This window comes from Sarcophilus harrisii, chromosome 4 (assembly GCF_902635505.1).
Source record: "Sarcophilus harrisii chromosome 4, mSarHar1.11, whole genome shotgun sequence".
In the NCBI taxonomy this organism is placed as follows: Eukaryota; Metazoa; Chordata; class Mammalia; order Dasyuromorphia; family Dasyuridae; genus Sarcophilus; species Sarcophilus harrisii.
The window spans coordinates 313,093,283-313,117,400 of NC_045429.1; the positions used below are offsets into that span (position 1 = coordinate 313,093,283).

The window sequence follows — 24,118 nt, forward strand, 5'->3', positions numbered from 1 at the left end:
TTCCAGAAACCACTTCATAATCTTCCTCATTTGCTCTTAATTCTTCCAATTTATTTTTCCCTGTCTGGCTTTCCTGGATGTGATAGATTCTAGTTGGGCTCTAAGGAGGTGAATTCTCAAGTAGGCTGTCTTCCTGGAAGAGATGCCATCTACTTGGGAACTGAAGAGAAGGCAAGATTTCACTTGGGTGACCTTCCTGGAGGTGATAACATATGGAGATGGACAAGGGAGAGAAGGTGCATTTTCATTCATGCAGGATTCTCAGAAGTAATAACATCCAGCTGGGTATTGAGTTACTGTGTAGGGCTGCAATAGCAGGACTTATATTTTGACCTTGAGAAGAGGAGTGAAGTGGAAAGCTGGCACAAAAGTGAGCAATGGAAAGAGATAAGGCTAATGGCAACCAGGCTTTACCTATTGCTTTTGGATTGTTGTCTGGGGTTTTGGTATTCAGGGAAATTCTTTGGGCCAAGTTCCCAAATACCAAATTGTTGTAGAAGATCTGGGCAGTCTCTGCCTTGATTTGAATGGATCATGGTAGGAAGTACATCCCCTGAAAACTACTTCACCTTTAATGTTACAGCAATTAGAAACTTTTGGAACTTTTCTGGTTCTTGGTGGAATCACCTTTTATTTTCCTAATCCTGGTCTCACAATATGAGAACTTCTTGAGTGATATTTAAAGGATTGTGAAGTTGATTTCCAAAGTCATTTTCTTCTATTTTCAACTAGCCATATTGAGAAAACTGTCACCATATTTGATAAGTTTCTGATGTGAGATATGTATCTTCTAGGAAATTAATTGGAGAGATGTGTTAAAAACTTAAAAAATATATATAGACGCTAGCTTTTGAGATTTAGTTGCAAGGCTTGGTGCTAAAATAATGTACATATTTTATGCACAAGGGTAAGATATTCAAGATCATGATAGTTTTGTTCTGAAGCTCTCAGACAGCTTTACCAACATTTGTCCAGAAACGAAGAGACATAGAGAGAGAGACAGAGACAATGAGGAAAGATAGAGATAGTGACCCAGAGAAAGTGATACACACACGCACACATATGATAGAAGGGGGGAGAGAGAAAGAGAAAAAGATGGGGGGAGATAGAGACAGACAGACAGACAGACAGACAGAAAGAGAGCAAGAGCAAGAGCAAGAGTGAGAGAGAGAAACGAGAGAGAGAAAGATACAGAAAGTATGTGTATTGTGAGAGAGACAGTCTGTGTGTGTCTGTGTGTGTGTGTGTGTGCATGTGAGAGAGAGTGAAAGAGAGTGTTATTTTTGCTATTTTTTCCTGCTAAGTTCTAGAACATCAATAAATCACATAAAGGCTTGAATAAGTATTATTTAAAACAATTTTAAAGCCACAATATAACTAGTTATAAAATATATTTAAAATTAAGGCTTGTCAGCTCATCTGAAACTTAGAAATTCAGAAAACTTTCTAAAAGTGCCTTTGCCCAAGATTCACAGATAATTGTAGCAGATATCTCTCCCCAACCCCATGCTAGATTTTCCCTCTTTTTTATTGAGAAACAGGTTACAATTCTTTATGTTCATAGTCTTTAAGTAACATAAACTTTATAAGTTTATAATAGTTGGGGGAGGAGAAAGTACACTTAAGCTTACTGAAAGCAGAAAGAAGGTAGTGTTATTTTCCCTCTTACCATTTATTTCACTGCCCATTTTTTTGTCTTTATCTTTAGTTTCATTGCTGTGGGGAATTCCTGGTTTGAAAAAACAAAACAAAACAACTCCCTTTACGAATTTAGATCAACAAATTGCTGTCTTAGAGAATTGCCTAGGAGTTTTAAGTGGTTATGTGATTTGACCATGCTTATGAGACTAGGATATTACTTGTAAGTCTTTGTGATTCTAACTCCAGGTCTCTATGTGCTATACTTCTATGCTTCTTGTTTGCCCTCCTTAAGGTCTTAATAAATATTTATCATTTGAATTTGGTTAAATTCAGATACAGGGATTAAAATCAACAACTTTATAAGAAAGTTCTTTTTACTCCAAACATTTTATTTTTTCTCCCATCTGAAAGTGCCTTCCTGTAACAGAGCTTTTTTTTTTTTTTTTTTAAGCTCTCAATCAAATAAAAAATCAAGTTGGAATCATTGTTATTTTCATGGACATTATTAAGTTTAAGTTTCCTAATAATGTAGATAACATTTATGCTATGTGTATATATATATATTTTAAAAAATCAAATTCTGTAATATTCTTTGTTTGGTTTTTCTGGGGTCTTAGAGACAGCCTTCCTTTCAGTTCAGTAATCATAAGAGTAGCCAGGGGTTAAAGTCCAAATCCTTTATTCTCTTTTCAAAGTCTTGTCTCCTTTCCTGAGACCCTGTTAGCTTTCTTATAGTCCAGATTCTTTATTATCTCCTTCCTGGGGCTGGGCAGCTTTCTGGAGAGCCTTTCAGACTAGCCATGGTCTCAATGGAGAAATGCAGGAGGAGAGCCTGCCACCAGTGGCCTGACTTAAGATCGAATGAATGTCTGTCCTTGGATCTGAGAGCTTGAGCTCCTACCTGTCTTCTCTGCCCTCTGAAAGCTTCTCTTCTATGGATCTCAGTCCCTGATTATATGCTCCGCACTGAGTAGAAACCAATCATTATATCACTAAGAAACCATTATTTTTTTTAATAGCTTTTTATTTACAGGTTATATGTATGGGTAACTTTACAGCATTAACAATTGCCAAATCTCTTGTTCCAATTTTTCACCTCTTACCCCCCACTCTCTCCCCCAGATGGCAGGATGACCAGTAGATGTTAAATATATTAAAATATAAATTAGATACACAATAAGTATATATGACCAAACTGTTATTTTGCTGTACAAAAAGAATCAGACTCTGAAATATTGTACAATTAGCTTGTGAAGGAAATCAAAAATGCAGGTGGGCATGAATATAGGGATTGGGAATTCAATGTAATGGTTTTTAGTCATCTCCCAGAGTTCTTTCTCTGGGCGTAGCTGGTTCAGTTCATTACTGCTCCATTGGAAATGATTTGGTTGATCTCCTTGCTAAGGATGGCCAGGTCCATCAGAACTGGTCATCATATAGTATTGTTGTTGAAGTATATAATGATTTCCTGGTCCTGCTCGTTTCACTCAGCATCAGTTCGTGTAAGTCGCTCCAGGCCTTTCTGAAATCATCCTGTTGGTCATTTCTTACAGAACAATAATATTCCATAATATTCATATACCACAATTTATTTAGCCATTCTCCAACTGATGGGCATCCACTCAGTTTCCAAGAAACCATTATTTTTTGTAAGACTAAATCAATCATACTGAAATTAGATAACCATTGTCTCTATCAATTCTACTGATTTAGCACCTTATAAGAATCCTTTGTTTCAAATTCTGGCCCATAACAAAATTCAGTTCACAAATAAAGAATAAACAATGGCAACAAGAAAAAATACTGCTTACAAGGCATTGTACTTGTCATTAGGGTAATACCATTATAAAAACATATCAGTCCTTAGCCTTAAAAAACTTCCATTTTAATGGGGAGGGAAAGGGAAGAAGACATAACATAAATAAAAAAAAATATAGCACAAGGAAAATAAAATGAGGGGAATTAGGAAAGCCTTCACCGAGGAGGTGACAGACTGAGTTCATCATTTAAAAAGAATTTTCACAGGCAAAGATGAGAAGAGGTTGTATTTCAGGGATAAAGAGTGGTGTATGCTAATGCATTCCAGTAGAAGATGATGATGATGAATTTGGAAGACAACTATTTAGTCCACTTTGGCTAAAACATAGAGCATAAAGGGGGAAAAAGGAAGAGAAAGATATTTAGTTCACATTTATATAGTGGTTTAAAGTTTACAAAGTTCATTGTTCCCCAAATGATATAAGATGAGTAGTATGAATATTATGATACTCACTTGATTAAAAGAGGAATCTAAGAAGTGATTTGCCCTGGATCACAGAGTATTAAATCATCAAGAAAGATCATTGACTCTTATAAAACAATAGTATTTTATAGCAAGATGATGATTTATAGATCACTCAATTCAGCTACATTTTACAGATGGGGAAACTGTGGGGCAAACAGACTAAGTGGTTTGCCTCCATACAGTTAAGTAGGTTGTTTATTAGAATAGTTGTTTGCTTTTTTCCTAAGCAGGTGAATTTCTAAGCCATCTGCAGAAAATTTCTCTCCACAGCCTAGGATATGAGATCTAAAGTGTATGTGTGAGTGTGAGTCCTTTTAATTCCCCCTCCCTTTTTCTCCCCAGTCTCCCAGGCTGCATAATGCTCCTGATTGAGTGATTGGGACTATGGTTTGCAATGAAAGAGATTTAGACTGTTTTTTTTTTCTTTTTTTTTCTGCTTCCCCCCCCCCCCCCACTTTTTTTCCACCATCCTAATGAAATTTGCAGACATGGAAAGGAAACTCAGTTATTTATAGAAGTGGGAGGAATGTGAGGCCTAATTGTGCTTAGTCTATTGCTAAGTACGTAATCTGTTTGCTATTAAATTTTACAATCTTTCAGCAATATACACTTAAAAAAGAACTGCATAAATCTGACAAAGGAAAGCTCAATTGAGTGCTCCCAGGGTTTCAAATCTCGTAATTGAAGTCAAGTTTTTGAGACTTAAAAAAAAACATCCCCAAACAAAACATAAAACCCAACTATTTACGGGGTTAACCTATCTTGCACAGATCCCTCTCTCCACCTTGGAAATACTGGTTTATTCATTTCCTTTCCATACTTGTAAGTCTTGACATATCTACCCATGGGTTGCATAAATTGTTAAGTGTTGAGCCATCATTTCTCTGTGTTTATATGTGAATGTATGTGGCCTTAAGACATATGAAGTCATCACGATAGTGTCAGATAGTTGAATTGAACCCTTGTGTTCTGACCATTTGACTTGTGATGAAAGCCTATCTTTTGACAAGCTGAAAAATGAAAATGGACCAAACTTAGAAACATTCTGATGACAAGCAAAGTTGCCTCAAGACATGAACTCAGGGCCTTTTCTATGTAGGCCTGAGGAAGCGTGAAGTCCAGAAGTCTGGGCAGAAAATCTAGTTTCTCATCAAAGAAATAGGGCACAAGTATTCAATAAAGACTGACAAACTACAGAAGGGACTTTTGATATGAGAAAATATTTTCTAGATTTTGGTTCAATTAGACTGAGGAGACTTACAGGGCAAGGGTTATGTCTTATGATAATAGCTCACATAAATTTTGTGTCTTATAGTTTTTACAACATTTTCCCAACAACAGGAGATACATGTTTTGTAGTAAAAAAAAAAATTATCCTCCCAGAAGTTAGGTACTTTGTCCAGCGTGATAACAGACAGTATTAGAGCCAAGATTCAAGCATGGTACCAAGAACAGAGTAAGTACTCAATGAATATTTGTTGACTTTACTCATTTTTGTATCTCTTTATATTTTTACTACAGTTGAAAGGAATCTTGGGATCATTTAAAACAACTCTCTCATTTACAGATCAAAAACTTAAAGAGCAAAACTAATTTGTCTCAGATTGCATAGCTAATTAGTGGCAGGTTAGAAAGTAGTTCTTCTAATTCCAGGTCCTATTCTGTTAGATCATATTAATGCTTGTTTATCCTTATATATAAATTATTCCCATAGTGGACTCTTTACAGTTTGGGATTATCTGAAGTCTTGCTATTTTGCATTAGCATTTATTAAACGAAGAATGGTCTTCAAGGCAGAGCTCTTTGTGATATCTCTACCCTTTCTTTGGGCATATCATTCACAGGTACCTTTTATTCTCATAAATCTCTGATTTCCAGCTCCCTGCCCCAAACCTAGTCTCATCACCAGGCAATGACTCATTTTATAATCATTTCCTTCTCTCCCATCAAAATATATTAGTCTTTAACTTTTTATTCTTTGGTCTTTTAGATATATCTCCTGGCAATCTCATCAACTCCAGTTCTTCAATTATTTCTCTTTGTTGATGTATGTCATTCTTTATCTCAGACTTCAGTCTCTTTGCTGAGCTTCAAAATACATTTCCAGCCACCTCTAAGTTGGCACTTAGGTGGCACAGTGGATAGAGTATTAGATGTGGAGTTGGAAAAATCTTAGTTCAAATCTGATTTCAGACACCATATGACCATTGAAAGTCACTTAGTCTCTCTTTACCTAAGTTTTCTCAGCTATAAAATGGGAATAATAGTTACATCTACTTCCTGGTGTTATTGTGAGGATCAAATGGGATTTTTTTTTGTTTGTTTGTTTTGCTGAGGCATTTGGGGTTAACAAGGTCACACAGTTAGGAAGTGTTAAGTGTCTGTGGTCAGATTTGAACTCAGGTTCTCCTAACTTCAGGGATGGTGCTCTATCCATTGTGTTACCTAGTGCCTTAACTGAGATATTTTTAAAACACTTATCATAATGGTACCTGGAACTTGTGCTTAATGAATGTTTGTTTTCTTCCTTTCAAAATGTCATTTCCACTTGGATACCTCTCTATTACTTAAAAATCAACATGAATAAATTCGTATTCATCATCTATCTTAGCCAGACCTGCTTTTCCTCCCAACTTTCCTATTTGTGATGATACACCTCTACTATTTTCAAAGGCTCAGACTTATCTTTGATATCTTTCTATCCTTTCCCTCCTTGACTATTCATTACAATTTTATTAACTTCTATTTACATTCACCTTTTATTTTATGTTTTTACTTCCATCACCTTAGTACAGCTCTTTCTCTCTTTATACTAGGAGTACTGGAATAACTTTCTATTTGGTACTCTGTCTTCGATCTTTCTCTCTTCCAATCCAATCTCCCCAGCTTAATTATTCTAAAACACTATCATATTATGGAATTCTTCTCCATTATTAAAGAATCTGCCAGTGGATTCCCATTATATAAATTCACCAGAGAATTTAAGATTTCATAGAATTCAAGGACCCCAGTGTTACAAAAGATGCCATGAACTTGACTCAGAACCTGACTTCACTTCTTACCTCCCAACACTTAAAATTTCTATGGTTATGGGTGAGTCCCACTTTATTCCTCTGTAATTGTGTATTATATCAACTGTAATATTTAATTCACTAGGTAGTTACAGTGGTCAAATGAGATAATGTATATAAAGTGATTTGTCAACTTTAATGTTCTTTATAAGTATAAATACCTATTATCTCTTCAGTCATATGTTCCACTCTTTCTTTATAAGAAATCTCTATCCAACCACATGGCATTTTTCACAGCTTCCAAATATGTTTGGGGCTCTTGTTCAAATTGTTTTCCCATCTTTTTTATTTGATGGTCCATTTTTAAAGGAGTACCACCACATCTATGCAGACTTCCTTAACTCCTGCAATCCATAATCAATTCTCATTCCTTTAAATTTGCACTTAATTTGGGAACCACTAAAAAAGTCACATCAGCTATACACATTAGAAAAATTATTTTTACACTAATGTAAAAGAGTGGTTTAAAGTGAGGAGAAACTAGATACTGGAAGTCTGGTTAGTTAGAAAGAAATGATGATACTCTTCATATGGCAAGTACTTCTTCTGACACAATTTGTAGGACATAAGCTTTACCTTGTTTTTTACCAGTAGTGAGGATAGGTGTACATTAACTTAATAATCATATTCAGGGCAGTGACAAGAGCAGTACCTTTAGAATCAGAGAATTCAGACCCCACCTCTCTCATATCCTACTTATTTGACTTTGGAAAAACACTTTACTTCCCTAAGTCAGAGTTACCAGCTCTGTACAATGAGGGATTTGGATGAAATAGTCAATATGTATTTTTTTAGCTCTAGATCTATGATTTTGGTATACCTCATGAGCAATGGGAAGAATTTTTTTAGGGAGTTGGGATTAGAGACACAGTCTTTGAAGTGAAGGTTACTGGACCATATGGACCTTGGACTTGGTAGAATTTAATCCTTATAACAACTTCCTGTGAAAGAAGGAAGGCAAACAGATGTGTCAGTAATAACATTGGAATCTGGCATCTTGGGCCACTCCTTTTTTTTCCCCTCCCTTCCTGAACCAAAAAAAGCAGTGAAATAAATAATGTGAGAGAATATAGAGGAGTCAATTGCTTTTTAGAAATTGAAAGTAAAGATGCCATGGACAACATGAAGATGAAACTAAAAAGCAAGAAAATGGAACCTCAGAACTTGATACATGGGGCTTTTAAGACTTATTTAAATATTTTTGGTATGGGTCCATTTAAGGAAAGCAAAACAATAATTTTTGTCCCTAATATATATGACTTAGAACATTGATGAAGAAAATATGTTAATAATGGTGGTTTCAATATCTGAATCTGTTATTTGCTTCCTGTATATATCTTGCATAGTCACTTATTTTTCCTTAGCTTCAAACATTTGTAGTATGATTTGGACTAGATAAGATGATCTTTCTGGTCCTTTTTCACCACAAAGCTATTATCGTGTCATGAAAGACTTGGAAAATAGCACCATTGGCAAAGATAAAAAGAACTAGAATTTTGTTGAAAATGATTTAATTCAACAAATGTTTGTTTAATTCCTAGTATATGTAAGGTACTTTTCTAGACAAAAAGCAAAACAAGACAAAAAAAGATACACTCTTAAGGAACTTAAACTTTAGTTAGAAATAATAGGTACTAACACATAGGACAGTTCAAGGAAGAAAAGAAAGCATCAAGCACTGGTAGAATTGGGAAAGGTTTTATGGAGGAGGTGATAATCAAACTACGTTGCAAAGAATGAGGAGGGAGAGAATTTTAAACATGGAGTATAGCTGGCACGAATATATAGAGGTGATCCTGTGGTGAATTTGAAAACCAACCAGTAGTCCATATGGAGAAATAATTAGCAGCTTAATTTGATTGGAATGTAGATGCACAGAAAGGAGTGATAAGTCTGGAAATGTAGGCTGGAGACAGATTCTAGAGGGTCTTAAATACTAGCCTGAAGGATGTGCATTTTATCCTCAACAGAAAGGACCAGTCAAGATTTCTGAGCAGGGGAAAGATATAATCAGACCTGTATTTTGGGAAAATCATGTTAGTAGTTGTATAAAATGGAGACATAAATTATAGGTAGCAGTGAGATCCATTTAGAAATTTTTATAATAGGTAGGCAAAAAATGATGTGTTCATGAACTAGGACCATATGATTCGAGAAAAGGGATATATGTGAGAAACTATGTGGAGAAATATTCAACAGCTGTTGACTAGAAAAGGTCAGGGTGGGGAAGGAAAAGGAAGACTCTAAGATGATTCCAGGGTTACAAACCTGGATAAATAGAAAGATTGTTGTACCCTCTGGGAAGATCATAGGAAGCATTGTTTAGACGGGAAGATAATTGAGGTCAGTTTGGACATGTTGAGCCTGAGGTTTAAATAAGATATGAAGTGGAGATGCTTAGTGGGATAAATTAGCTGCATTGAAAATTCAGGACTAGAATCCAGGAGAGAGATTAGAATTAGAGAAATAGAAGTAGGCATCCTCTTCAAAAAATAATAATTAAACCTTTTGGAATGGAACTAAACCTTTGTACTCACCAAAGGGATAAGTTTAGGGAGTGAACAGAACCTGACCTTTCCTATTCCAACTCTTCTCTCACTCCATCCCATAGGTGAAACATGCAACCATTTGTGTGCTCAAGTCCCCAGCTGGCCTCATTTCTATTGTGATAGATGGACATCTGTTACTGTTGACAGAAGTCACTTGAATTAATAATGCTTTTTATTATTGTTCTTTTGGTTATTGATATTATAATTTTCTATATTGATATTATTGATACAAAAATGACTGTGATCAATTCTTAAGCAAATCACTAAAAGTAGGGGAGGAAAGAGATCTATTGGAGAAGTCACTGAAGATAACTTGGGAAGATAGATGGAGTGGTCAGCCTGTTTTTTGGTTTAGGACTGATCTCAGGCAATCTGATGACTAGAGCTCTCAGACTAGAAGTATAGGATTGCCTGAAAATTTATCAAAGGTTCACCTTTGAAATAGAAGAGAAGTAAACTTGCTGGTGGTTGTCAGAGGGAGCAACTTTGGGGAATATTGGCCCCAGGGATTGGCATTTGCTAGTTAGGATTCACTAACTATGAAAGTATGTCTGAAACATAGCCTGTCAATAATCATATACAATTATTCAATGTCTACTTTATAACACTGTTATAAAGCTTAGTTAAGACAGCGTTCCTTCTCACAGAGTTCACAGTTTAGTGAGTAGATAGGCTAGCAACAAAATAGTTATAAAGAATATTTTACATAAGAATTTGTGACAACAAAATGTTATGTGAGGTTCAGGGAAAGAACAGGGGTGACAATGGAGAAAATAATTTCATAGCTGTATCAACACAATTAAACTGTGCCTGATACACTTAGGATCCTAGATTTAGATCTGAAAGGAATATCTATCTAGTCCATTTATCTGGTCCAATGGTCTCATTTTTATAGATGAGGAACTAAAACTCAAAGAGCTTAAATGAATTGTCCAAGATCATATTATTCTTAAGTAGCCAAGATGGACTTCATACCTAGGTCCTCTGATACCAAATCCATTGTTCCCTTCACCATACCACACCACCTCTTGTAAACCAAGGAAAACTTCTCTGTCCTTTACCTCTCATATTAAGTTAACAAATTTTGCAAAACAGACCAAAACAAAATCTCGTGCATTTGGTCATTAATCTCTTTTCTCTCTGCTACCATCTGGTAGACAGCTATATAATAATATTTGGTAGAACACTGAATTTGCAATCAGAAAGAGCAGAGTCTGAATATTGTCTCAATACTTATTAGTTGTATGATTCTAAGCAAATTGTTTAATTTCTCTTATTCTTATTTTTGTTATCTGCTATATGGAATTAATAACAAGTATCCCATAGAGTGGGAATGAACCTCAATTGAGATAATATAGGTATTTTGTAAACTTAAAACATTATAATATGTTAATTCTTATTTGTATGAGTAGTAAAGCACTCATTGTTGCTCACCTACAATTTTCTAACGATCTCTTTAAGATCTTCCTGTTTCTTTCTCCTCCCTTTAACTATATTCACCAGAATTAACTTTTTTTTTTTTTTAGTGTGGAGTTCTGGTCATATCACTTCTCTGTGGGAGGAAAAAATCCTCCTCAACAATAAGTTTACATTTTAATGGAGAAGAAGAAAAGTACAATATAAAAATATATACAGTATAAACGTAAGGTTTAAAAATACAAATATGCACACAAAAAGTAACTACATATGAGGTAATTTGTAAAGGACAGTACTTGGGACAGACCAGAAAAGACTTCATGTAAAAGATGGTGTTTAAGCTACATTGTGTAGGACGATATTTTGTATGAGATATAGAAAAAGAGGAATTGCATTGTAGGCTTGAGTAACTTCAGAGCAAAGGCAAACCCAAGGGAAATAAAGTGTCATGGGTGAGGAACAGAGAGAAAACTGCTTGATCAGATTGCACAAGAGGGAGAAGAATGCTGTTTTTAATATCTGTAATGGGCTGAGGTTTGAGTTGATGCACGGAGGTCCCAAGTACATGAGGCTAAATAGTAATTGGGCTATACTCTATTAATATACATGATTGGATAAAGAATGGTCCCTGCCCACTCTCCCTGCAAGTGCAAGTCCTGATATGTTGTAGAGGAAATGACGATTTTGGTGGGTGGAGGCAGAGAGAGACAGGAAAAGAAGCTGGGAGAGACTGGGCCTGGGTTCCATTCTCCTAGCTGCTGGTCGTGTGGCTGCTAGTCTAGCTAGCTTCTTGACTCAGCTGCACACATTGCTATCGCCGATTATCTTCCACCTCTGATCCTTCTTCACTGAGCATAAAGACTGACGATTTTCCCCTAACCTGAATTCCTGACTCCTGCTGATTTAAAAATACACGGTCTTCACAAATATCACTGGCCAACCTGCCTCTTCTGTGTGGCCTTAAAGTCCTCAAAGAGGCACAATTGATAAAAACAAAAAAAAATTATAGTTCCAAAAATAGTCTATTCCATTTTAGAACAGTTTTTAGGTAGTTCTTTCTTAGTAGCTTAACTGCTGTTTTGCATGTTCCACCCACTTTCCCCTTAGACCCCCTTATATCTAGTCTCTACTCTTGTTATCATCCTACTTCATTTTCTCTAGATATGTTCCAGGTTCTCAATGGTCTTCCTAAAATGTGGTACACAGAACTGGGCCCAGTTCTCCAGATGTGGACTGATCAGGACAGAGCAGAAGAGAATTATGACTTATTTCATTCTAGACACAATGCCTTTGTCTTTTTTTTTAATTATCAATAGTATTTTATTCTTCCAAATACATGCAAAGACAGTTTTCAGCATTCACCTTTGCAAAATCTTGTGTTCCAAATTTTTCTCATTGTCCCCCTTTTTCAAGACAGCAAACAATCTTATATGTTAAACATGTGCAGTTCTTCTAAAGATATTTTCATGTGAGCAAGAAAAATCAGATGAAAAGGGAAAAATGAAAAAAAAACCAAGCAAATAAGCAACAAGAAAAATATGAAAATACTATATTTCGATCCACATTCAGTCTTTATAGTTCTCTCTCTGGATGTGAACTGTACTTTCTATTGTAAGCCAGTTGAAATTACCTTGAATCACTTCACAATGCCTCTGTTAAATGCCTATAATATCATTTGTCAGCTGTCATGTCACACTGTTGATTCAAAAGGATTCATATTTTTAAGTGCATAAAATAAAATACATATTATGATTAAGGAAACAAATGATATTGAAATATAGTTACTAAAATATACTTAAAAAACCCCCCATAATTATGGCTCAAGAAGAACCCTTGATTTAGAATTTGTAAAAACTATGTTTATGGTTATATTTGAAAAAAAAAATTTGTTACATTTGAAATAAAAAAAAGAATAAAATTCATTTTGGAGACTATATCCTTGCATTTTTCATCTAAAATTTTAATTATTTTTTATGTTCATAACATGCAGATTCATGAATGAGCAGAGAAAGATCAGATACCAAAGCACATTGGGATCCTGGTGTATTTGAGATATTTAATTCATAGTTTTTATTAAAATTGTTCCTCCCTACTAAAACTCTTGCATGGCAGTTATCTCTAAACAGGAAGGGTAGAACACAAACATTTCATTAATTTAGCTTATATTGGTTAAGTATTTATTATTTACTGTGGGAAAAGAGAAGAGGAAGGGAAAAATATGCATTTGTCCTCAAAGAACTTATCATCTATCTGAAAATTTGATTCATAAGATTTAGAATTAGTGACTTTACCAGTCATACAATTCAGCTCTATGATTTGTAAATCACAAAAATGAGGATCTAAGAAGTGAAAGGATGACATTGCTTCATAGGATATGTGGGATTGAAATTCTAACCTATAGGAATAGAAAAAGCATTGAAATTAATTCCTAAGACCTAGTTCTGAACCCCAGATATTTACTCTCATTGTGTCCTTGGGCGAGTGATTTCTTCCTTCTAAACTAGTTTCCTCAAGTAAAAAGAAGGGAATTGACTAAATGATTTCTAAGTTCTAAAATCTATGGGCTCTAACTTCACCTCATCTTATTTCACAAACCAGATCTATTTTTTTCCATAATTTCTTATGTTGCAATAATATTCCCTTACATTAATTTACCATAATTTGCTCAGTTATTGTACAATTGATAGCCACTCTCTTTGTTTCTGGGGTTTAGGCTATATTCAGGGAAGACTAGAAGCTCTAGTATGAGTGCTGTGTTCCACCTTTGGTTAGATACTTGATTCATCTAATTCCCACCAGTTGCTCCAGCAAGTTGTAGCACACAAAGCAGTCATACCTCCATAAACCATTTCAGCAGTAGGCTAAATCAGGTTGAGGATAACTGAGTGGTCTATCTCAAGCAGGGGGAGGTGGGAATAGGTGTATGGGAACAATATGTTCCAATAACCATAAAAGCAGCTGAAAATGAACTGTGGAGCTTAAAAATTGGTGACATAAAAAATGTATCCAATGCATCTTGAGGTATTACCAAGTCATTTTGACACTTTCTTGTCACTGTACTGTGATGACCAATGACTTCATGCAACTATGCCTCACTTAAATCCAATTTTTATATGTGAATCAAAAAGCTTTGTGCCCATTTCTTTGAGGTAACAAAAAGCACTGCTATTAATGTTTTTGTACATATGGGTCCTTTCTCTTTTTAAAATTTCTTTTTAGTATATGATTATCAATAGTTCAAAGAATATGAGTAATTCAGTGACTTTTTGGATGCAATTCCAAATCGGTTTTTGGAATGTTTGGATCAATTCACAGCTCCATCAAAATACTTTAGAATGCCTCTTTTCCCATTCTCCCATCAATAATTGTTATTTTCCTTTTTGGTCATTTTTACTAATCTTATGTGAGATAGAAACACAGGATTGTTTTAGTTTGCATTTCTTTTATTACTAATGATTTGAAATATTTTTAAAGAACAGTTGTTGATAGGTTGTGCTTCTTCCCTTAAGAACTGTCTGTCCCTTATTTACATATTTGTATTAATTTCTTATATTTTGAATATCAGATTTTATTTGGAGAAATTTCTTCATGGTTTCCCCCACAATAAACAATTTTTTTTTCTAAATTCTAGTTACATTGATATCATTTGTACAAAGTTTTTTGATTTGTTCTTTGTACTTCCTGCAAATGTTTTTGATTATAAATTTTTTTTTCAAATTTGTATTTGAATTTATTTTTTGTATTTGTATTTAATGGCCTTATCTTATTATATGATATTAATATAATAAGCTTTCAAACTACAATTCAAATAAGTAAAAACTGATGAAAGCTATTGGCAATCTTTACTTTCTAATGTTTTCATTACTTCTTTTCACATATGATTTTAGAGATTTTTTTTTTTTTGCATGTAGCTTATAAAGTAATGCTTTGGAACAATTGTAATTTTGAACATCTCCTTTGTGTAGAGAGTCTACTACTTCCTGCTGCCATCTCATACCTAATATCATGTGAGAAGACCTCAGACTGCATGGTAACAATTTGTGCCTTTTCTTGGGTGCACTGTTTCCTGCAAGGTTGGGCCAAATATCTTCCATCTGCTCCAAAGCAATCATGTACACCTGTGCCAAAAACTGGGAATAAAAGGGAAGATCATCAGTGGGGCAATGAAAGATCAAACCATAATATATGTTTAAAAAGATTGTTTCATTGACCTACCTCAATAATTAGGCTTTTCAAATTTAATTGCAATGTTAACAAGATGATTTTCATTAAATAAATCAACCAACCAATCAACCAATTAACCATTATATTAGGTTAGAGAAGTTTATAGAAATTGGATGAGTAATATACCACAGGAGGTCTGTAGGTATTAGATGATGAGATTTTGTCCAAGTATGAGGCCTTCTATAAATTAGCAAGTCCTGAGAGAGAATTGCCTTGGGTAGATGGAAGGAGATTGAGTCTCTGCCATCTCATCTTCCCTTTGGACAGGAGCATCATATGAATTTCAGAGTCAGGATTTGTACTTCTCATTGATTTCCTAACAGTGTTCTCAATGCAAAAGTAGCTTTTGGCAGCATTTGCATTGGGAACTGAGGACAAATTAGATATGCTGAGGAAAGGCAGCGTCATGAGTCTTTAAAAAGTCCATAATCCCTAAAACACAACATAGCTAAGAAAAACTTCCTGAGTATCCTATAAAATCTCCCACAAAGAGAGAAAAGGACTTTAGACCAGGAGCTTTTAGCTACCTATCTGTTCTCTTCACTTGGATTACTGGGACAGTGTATTGCTGACTTTTAGAAGAACATTTCATTATTATTGAACTATCTCAGTAAATGTCTTTCTAAAACCTAATAAAGTCTTCATGGCTGATATCAACTGAAAATTAAGGAGAGCAATTGGGGGGATTTGTTAGCTCTAATATTAGAAAACCATCCCAAGATCTCATGGATACCTCTAAAACTTTGATAGAAACAATAATAGCCAAGTTCTGGGAACCTGACCTATCAGTACGGGTTAGAGCTTGTGTCACATGTGTTTGTAATGAAACTTTATTCCATTTGCACAAATTGATGCAGAATGAAATGACCAGTACCAGGAGAACAATATATTTGATTGTTATAGCATTTTAAAGAAAAACAATCTGGGTGGTGGGAGAAGGCGGAGCCAAGATGGCAGAGAAGGCACACAAGACTTTGTAAGCTCCACTCATAGACTCACAACCAATTATTAAATTCAGCCTGAAAAATAGCACTTGACTGGTAAAATTCATGAAGATTAGAAGTACAACTACTAAACCAGCTGAAACTAATCTGGAAGATCACCAGAAAAGGTTTGTCCTGAGTGGCCAGAGCAGATCAGCCCAAGCAGGGATAGAATCAGAGACTAAGGTCCAGAGTGGACCAGGGGCAGGGGTGGCCTCTGTGGTTAGAAAAGTTATAGAGACAACTCTGCCATGGGCTGACTGCTTTGCCTTGATTACAAAGCAGTAGATCAGCAGAGAAATTAAAGCCAAAGTTAGAGGATATTCTAAAAACCGCCAGAAACTAACAAGATTTGGCTATATCCATCCAAAACCGGAAGTGATTCAGCACAGACCACAGCAGAGCTATGCAGCTGCATTCTGCAGCATAGCCAGGGCAGTCAGAAATCTGCACGGCAGGGGGACAGAGCCCAGGGCAGCCTCTAATCTGCACAGTGTGTGTGTGGGGGAGGCACAGCCTGGGGCAATAGAACTTCCACAGCCTGACTGTCCTTCCCTGGGTAGAGACACTTCTAGTCCATGCAAGGCTATTTGCTGGTCAACTGCTAATACCCACAGCCCCACAGCAGGCTTTGTCTTGGGGTAGTGACACTTTCACTGCTCAGCCTCTAGCCACCAGGCAGTTGCTAATCTGCACAGCGGGGTTCTTCACTGGGTATTTCTGCAGCTTGGCTCTGTGCTACCTAGGTCTGAGTCACTTCTAGTGGGGAACTTTTCCCCAGAACAGTCTCGTACCTTGCCACTCTTTACAACCCATTTGTAGGACAACTACTCTCCATACACCTATCCTTGTTCTTCAGAGGAAGCTGGTAACCTCCTTGTCCTGAAGACAGACCCTACAGGCTTTAAAAAAATGAATAAAAAAATCCAAAGGAAGAGTGATAGCTCCTATACAGAAAGAGCAGGTTTTCAACCCTGAGGAGACTAATAGCAAACAGTCTTCAGACAGTACCCCAAAGGGAGATGTAACTTGGGCCCCATCACTCAAATCTCTCCAAGAAGAGACTATTAAAAAGGTTAAAAGAGAGCTAGAAGAAAAATGGGGAAAGGAAAGAGAAGTTATGCAAGAGAGCAACAACTTCCTGAAATGTGAATTAGAAAAGATAAAGAACTCCCAGGAAGTGCAGGGAAACAGAATTTGTGAATTGGAAAAGGTAAAGAACTCCCAGGAAAGCAGGATTTGTGAATTGGAAAAGATAAAGAACTCCCAAGAAAGTAGGATTTGTGAATTGGAAAAAGATAACTCACTGAAAAAAAAATTCCCATAGAGCAAAACAACTCATTTAAAAACTCAATTGAACATATACAAAAAGAAGTAAAAAAAGCTAATGAAGAAAATAACTCATTAAAAATCAGAACTGAACAAATATAAATGAATGTTTCATTAAGACATCAAGAATCAAGTAAAACCCAAAAAAAAAAAAAAATGAAAAACTAGAAAAATGTTAAATATCTACTTGGAAAAACAGTAGACCTGGAAAATAGATCTAGGAGAGATAATCTGAGGATGATTGGACTTCCTGATAATTAAGATGAAAAAAAGAACCTAGATAACTATTTTACAGGAAATCATCAAAGAGAACTGCCCAGATTTACATTAGAAGGTAAAATAGGCATTGAAAGAATTCATTGAACACCTTCTGAAAAAGACCCTAAAATAAAAACTCCAAGGAATATTGTGGCCAAATTTCAGAACTATCAGACTAAGGGAAAAATACTATAAGCAGCCAGGAAAAAACAATTCAAATACTAATATGCCACAATAAGGATCACTCAAGATCTGGTTGCCTCCGCATTAAAAGATCAAAGGGCCTGGAATGCAACCAAGAATAAACTACCCAGCTAAACTGAGCATTTTCTTCCATGGAAGAAGATGGACATTTAATGAAACAGATGAATTTCATTTGTTTCTTAAAAAACAAAACAAAACAGATCTAAACAAAAAATTTGATCTCCAACCATAGGACTCAAGAGAAGCAGAAAAAGGTAAAAGGAACTCTTGAGAACTGTATTTCTGTTGTGGATATACATAAAGACCACATGTATAATTTGATTTTACTCATATAACATAAAAAAGGAAGTAGAAATGGAAAGGGGATAGTGTCAGAAAAGGGGAGATAAAAAGAGGGAAACCATGCCACGAAGAGGCAAAGGAAACCTATCATATCAGAGGGAACTTAGAGAGGGGGAGGAACATTGTGTGAATCTTTCCCTGATGAGTTGGCTCGAAGAGAAAATAATTGACATCTATTTTTTACAGAGAAACTTCTCTCACTGCATTAAAAAGTGGGAGAGGAAAAGGGAAAAGGGAAAAGGAAAAGAGTAATAAGGGAAGGGTAAAGGAAAGGGGAAGGGATTCAAAGGGAGGAGGGAGAGATCCTAAAGAGGGAAAGCTGCATGACATAAACGGGGCCCTTAAGTTTAATACTGGGAAAGTGGGCAAGGGGGGACAAGAAAAAGAAAAGCATAATCTGGGGATAATAAGATGGCAGGAAATACAGAATTAGTAATTTTAACCATAAATGTGAATGGGATGAACTCTCCCATAAAGTGGAGGAGGATAGCAGACCGGATCAAAAGTCAGACCCCTACAATATGTTGTTTATAGGAAACACATCTAAAGCAGGGAGATACATACAGAGTAAAGGTAAAAGGCTGGAGCAAAATCTATTATGCTGCAAGTGAAGTCAAAAATGTAGGGGTAGCCACCCTTATTTCAGATCAAGCAAAACAAAAATAGATCTAATTAAAAGAGATAAAAAAGGAAACTATATCTTGCTAAAGGGTAGCATAGACAATGAAGCAATATCAATACTACACTTATATGCACCAAGTGGTTTAGCATCTAACTTCCTAAAGGAGAAGTCAAGAGAGTTGCAAGAAGAAATTTAGACAGCAAAACTATAATAGTGGGAGATCTCAGTCTTGCAGTCTCAGAATTAGATAAATCAAACCACAAAACAATTAAGAAAGAAATTAAAGAAGTAAACAGAATATTAGAAAAATTAGGTATGCTAGATCTTTGGAGAAAACTGAATGGTGATAGAAGTATACTTTCTTCTCAGCAGTTTGTGGAACCTATACAAAAATTGACCTTGTATTAGGACATAAAGATGTCAAAATTAAATGCAGGAAGGCAGAAATAGAAAATGCTTTCTTTTCAGATGATGATGCAATAACCCTAACCCTAACCCTAACCCTAAATTCAACAAAAAGGTAGGGGTAAATAGACCAAAAAGTAATTGGAAACTAAATAGCCTCATCGTAAAGTTTGGGTGAAACAGCAAATTATAGACACAATAATTTCATTCAAGATAATGAAAATGATGAGATATCATACCAAAATTTGTGGGATGCAGCCAAAGCAGTAATAAGGGGAAATTTTATATTTAGAGGCTTTACTTGAATAAAGTCTCTTTAGAAGCTTACTTGAATAAAATAGAGAAAAAGAAGATCAATGAATTGGGCTTGCAACTTGAAAAGCTAGAAAAAGACCAAATTAAAAACCCCCAATCAAATACTAAACTTGAAATTCTAAAATTAAAAGTAGAAATTAATAATATTGAAATTAATAAATTATATTGAATTAATTATTGAATTAATAAAACTAAGAGTTGGTTTTATGAAAAAAAACAATAAAATAAATAAACCTTTGGTAAATCTGATTAGAAAAAGGAAAGAAGAAAATCAAATTGTTAGTCTTAAAAATGAAAAGGGATAACTTTCCACCAATGAAGAGGAAATTAGAGCAATAATGAATTACTTTGCCCAACTTTATGCCAATAAATTTGATAACCTAAATGAAATGGATGACTATCTCCAAAAATATAGGCTTCCCAGATTAACAGAGGAGGAAGTAAATTGCTTAAATAGTCCCATTTCAGAAAAAGAAATAGAACAAGCTATTAACTCCTTAAGAAAAAATCCCCAGGACCAGATGGATTTACATGTGAATTTTACCAAACATTTAAAGAACAATTAGCCCCAATGCTATATAAACTATTTGAAAAAATAGGGAATGAAGGAGTCCTAACAAATTCCTTTTATGACACAGACATGGTACTGATACTTAAACCAGGTAGGTTGAAAACAGAGGAAGAAAATTATATACCAATCTCCTTAATGAATATTGATGCTAAAGTCTTAAATAAAATATTAGCAAAAAGATTAAAGAAAATCATTCCCAGGATAATACACTATGACCAAGTAGCATTTATACCAGGAATGCAGGTCTGGTTCAACATTAGGAAAACTGTTAACATAATTGACTATATCAATAGCCAAATAAGCAAAAACTATATGATCATCTCAATAAATGCAGAAAAAGCATTTGATAAAATCCAACATCCTTTCCTATTAAAAACACTTAAGAGTATAGGAATAAATGGACTTTTCCTTAAAATAATAAGTAGCATCTATTTAAAACCATCAGTAAGCATCATATGTAATGAGGATAAACTGCAACCATTCCCAGTAAGATCAGGAGTGAAACAAGGTTGTCCACTATCACCATTACTATTCCATAGTGTATTAGAAATGCTAGCTTTGGCAACAAGTGTTGAGAAAGAGATTAATGGAATTAGAGTAGGTAATGAGGAAACCAAATTATCACTCCTTGTTGATGATATAATGGTATACTCAGAGAACCCCAGAGATTCTACTAAAAAGCTATTAGAAATAATCCACACCTTTAGCAAAGTTACAGGATACAAAATAAATCCACATAAGTCATCAGCACTCTTATATATCACTAACAAAATGCAACAGTTAGAGTTACAAAGAGAAATTCCATTTAAAGTAACTACTAATAGTATAAAATATTTAGAAATCTATCTGCCAAGGGAAAATCAGAAATGATATCAGCAAAACTAAGTCAGATCTAACCAATTGGGAAAATATTAAATGCTCTTGGATAGGGTGAGCAAAATTGGAAATTATTATGGCAGCCATTCTGGAGAACAATTTTGAACTATACTCAAACATTATCAAACTGTGTATACCAGGGGTCCTCAAACTATGGCCCACACTTAACACCATACACCAAGATAAGGTCAAAATAGGTTCATGACCTAGGTGTAAAGAATGAGATTATAAATAAATTAGAAGAAAATAGGATAGTTTACCCCTCAGACCTGTGGAAGAGGAAGGAATTTATGACCAAAGAAGAACTAGAGATTGATCATAAAATAGAAAATTTTGATTATATCAAATTGAAAAGTTTTTGTACCAAAAAAAATACAAACTAATGCAGACAAGATTAGAAGAGAAGCAATAAATTGGGAAAACATTTTTATAGTCGAAGGTTCTGATAAAGGTCTCATTTCCAAAATATATAGAAAATAGACTCTATAAGAAATCAAGCCATTCAATTGATAAATGGTCAAAGGATATGAACAGATGATTCTCAGACAAAGAAATTGAAACTATTTCTAGCCATATGAAAAGATGCTCCAAGTCCTTATTAATTAGAGAAATGCAAATTAAGACAACTCTGAGATACTACTACACACCTGTCAGATTGGCTAGAATGACAGGGAAAAGTAATGAGGAATGTTGGATAGGATTTGGGAAAACTGGGACACTGATAACATTGTTGGTGGAATTGTTAATACATCCAGCCATTCTGGAGAACAATTTTGAACTATGCTCAAATGTTATCAAACTGTGTATACCAGGGGTCCTCAAACTATGGCCCACAGGCCAGATGCGGCAGCTGAGGATGATTATCCCCCTCACCAAAGCCTATGAAGTTTATTTAAAGGCCTACAAAACAAAGTTTTTGTTTTTACTATAGTCCAGCCTTCCACCAGTCTGAGGGAGAGTGAACTGGACCCCTATTTAAAAAGTTTGAGGACCCCTGGTGTATATCCTTTGATCCAGCAGTATTACTACTGTGCTTATATCCCAAAAAGATTTTAAAGAAGGCACAGGAACCTGTATGTTCAAGAATGTTTGTGGCAGCCCTCTTTGTAGTGGCCAGAAACTGGAAACTGAGTGGATGCCCATCAATTGGAGAATGACTGAATAAATTGTGGTATATGAATATTATGGAATTGTTTTGTAAGAAATGACCAGCAGGATGACTTCAGAAAGGCCTGGAGAGACTTACATAAACTGATGCTGAATGAAATGAGCAAAACCAGAAGATCATTATACAACAACAATACTATATGATGATCAATTCTGATGGACGTGGCCATTTCCAGCAATGAGATGAACCAAATCAGTTCCAATAGAGCAGTAATGAATTGAACCAGCTATACCCAGTGAAAGTACTCTGGGAGATGACTATGAACCACTACATAGAATTCCCAATCCCTTTTATTTTTGTCTGCCTGTATTTTTGATTTCTTTCACAGGCTAATTGTACACTATTTCAAAATCCAATTCATTTTGTACAGCAAAATAACTGTTTGGACATGTATACATATGTTGTATTTAACTTATACTTTAACATATTTAACATGTATTTGTCAACCTGCCATCTGAGGGAAGGGGTAGGGTGAAGGAGGGGAAAAGTTGGAACAAAAGGTTTTGCAATTGTCAATGCTGAAAAATTACCCATGCATATATCTTGTAAATAAAAAGCTGTAATAAAAAAAAAGAAAAACAACCTTGTATAATTGGAGAACTCTGATCAAAGCAATGGCTAATTATACTTCCAGAAGCCTGATTATGTAGTATACTACCTACTTCTTGAGGAAGATATTATTGATGATGATTTAGAGATGCAGAAAGGACATTTTTTGAACATCGATGTTTAAGTACTTGATAAAAATTGGTGCAGAAGTTCTTGAGTGGGCAAGATGTCAGTGCAATCTAAAAGCCTGCAATCTAGCTTGAACTTTGTTCTTGATAATAGTATCCCTGCCCTGACAACTCATGCTATTGATGATTTGAACATATCTTAATTTAGGTCTCAGTTTTTGTACTTCAACTTTGATGATTCTTCTTTCATTTTTTAGTTTGATAATTCTTCATAATCTTTGCTCTTTTTGTAGTTTGAAAATAGCAGTAAACATATCTGGATCATGATTAGTATAATAGATCTTTGTTCAAATCCCAATCCTGACATTTTAAATTCTGTAATGTAGTGATTTACTCCCTCTAATTCTCTATTCAATTGTACTTTAATATTTCCATATTTGGTTTTGTGATCTTATTGTTGTGAGTATATTTTCCAATGGTGGATGTAAAGTTCTTTTCTCTAAAATATAATGTTCTCTGGGAGCAGGCTTCTTAAGGAGCTTTTGGAGGCAGCTTTAGTTTCTGTTCCATGTAATAATCACCTCAAATGCAGCCAGCTGTTAAAGTCCAAATCCTTTAGCCTTCTGGATCTTGCTTTCAGTGTTCTCCACAGGATAGCCTGCCACCTCTTCTCTGTCTTTCTTTGTTCTGCCCAACTGAATCCTGGCTTCTCAATATCTCAGAGTGCTCTTTGGCCCTGAGATCTTCTTGCTTATATGTTGCACACTGAGTATACTCCAATCATTACATCACTAGGAAACCATAATTTGTTGTAGGATTAAATCAATGCTAAATTAGATTTAACCATTGTCTCCTCAATTCCACTGACTTAGCACCTTGTAAGTATTTTAACAGGTGGAGATTACAAGATAACAACTCATCTATACTTTGTTATCTTGGGTCTCTCTTGTCCATGTCTTCTTATAAACTTAACCATAGTAGGTCTTTCTTCTAATTCTTTTTCAAAGCAACATGTTGTAGCGCATGAGATGTTGACCTAGAAGATTGGAAGACCTGTTTGAATTTTGTCTCAGAGAGTAATCAGCTGTATGAATCTGAGGAATTTTGTAGTCTCATTTCTCTCATTGGTAAAGTGGGGATAATGATAGCACCTATTTTAAAGAATTGTTGTAAGCATAAAATG

At 35.1% G+C, this 24,118-nt stretch overlaps 1 long non-coding RNA gene across 1 annotated transcript in view; it reads right to left on the reverse strand.

Moving 5' to 3' along the window:
* Positions 1-14,732: 14,732 nt before the first annotated feature.
* Positions 14,733-24,118, reverse strand: part of LOC116423266 — a 47,065-nt gene continuing 37,679 nt past the window's right edge. Inside the window, exon 3 of the long non-coding RNA XR_004233798.1 lies at positions 14,733-15,091. This is a non-coding gene — a long non-coding RNA (uncharacterized LOC116423266). The remainder of the gene's footprint in view (positions 15,092-24,118) is intronic.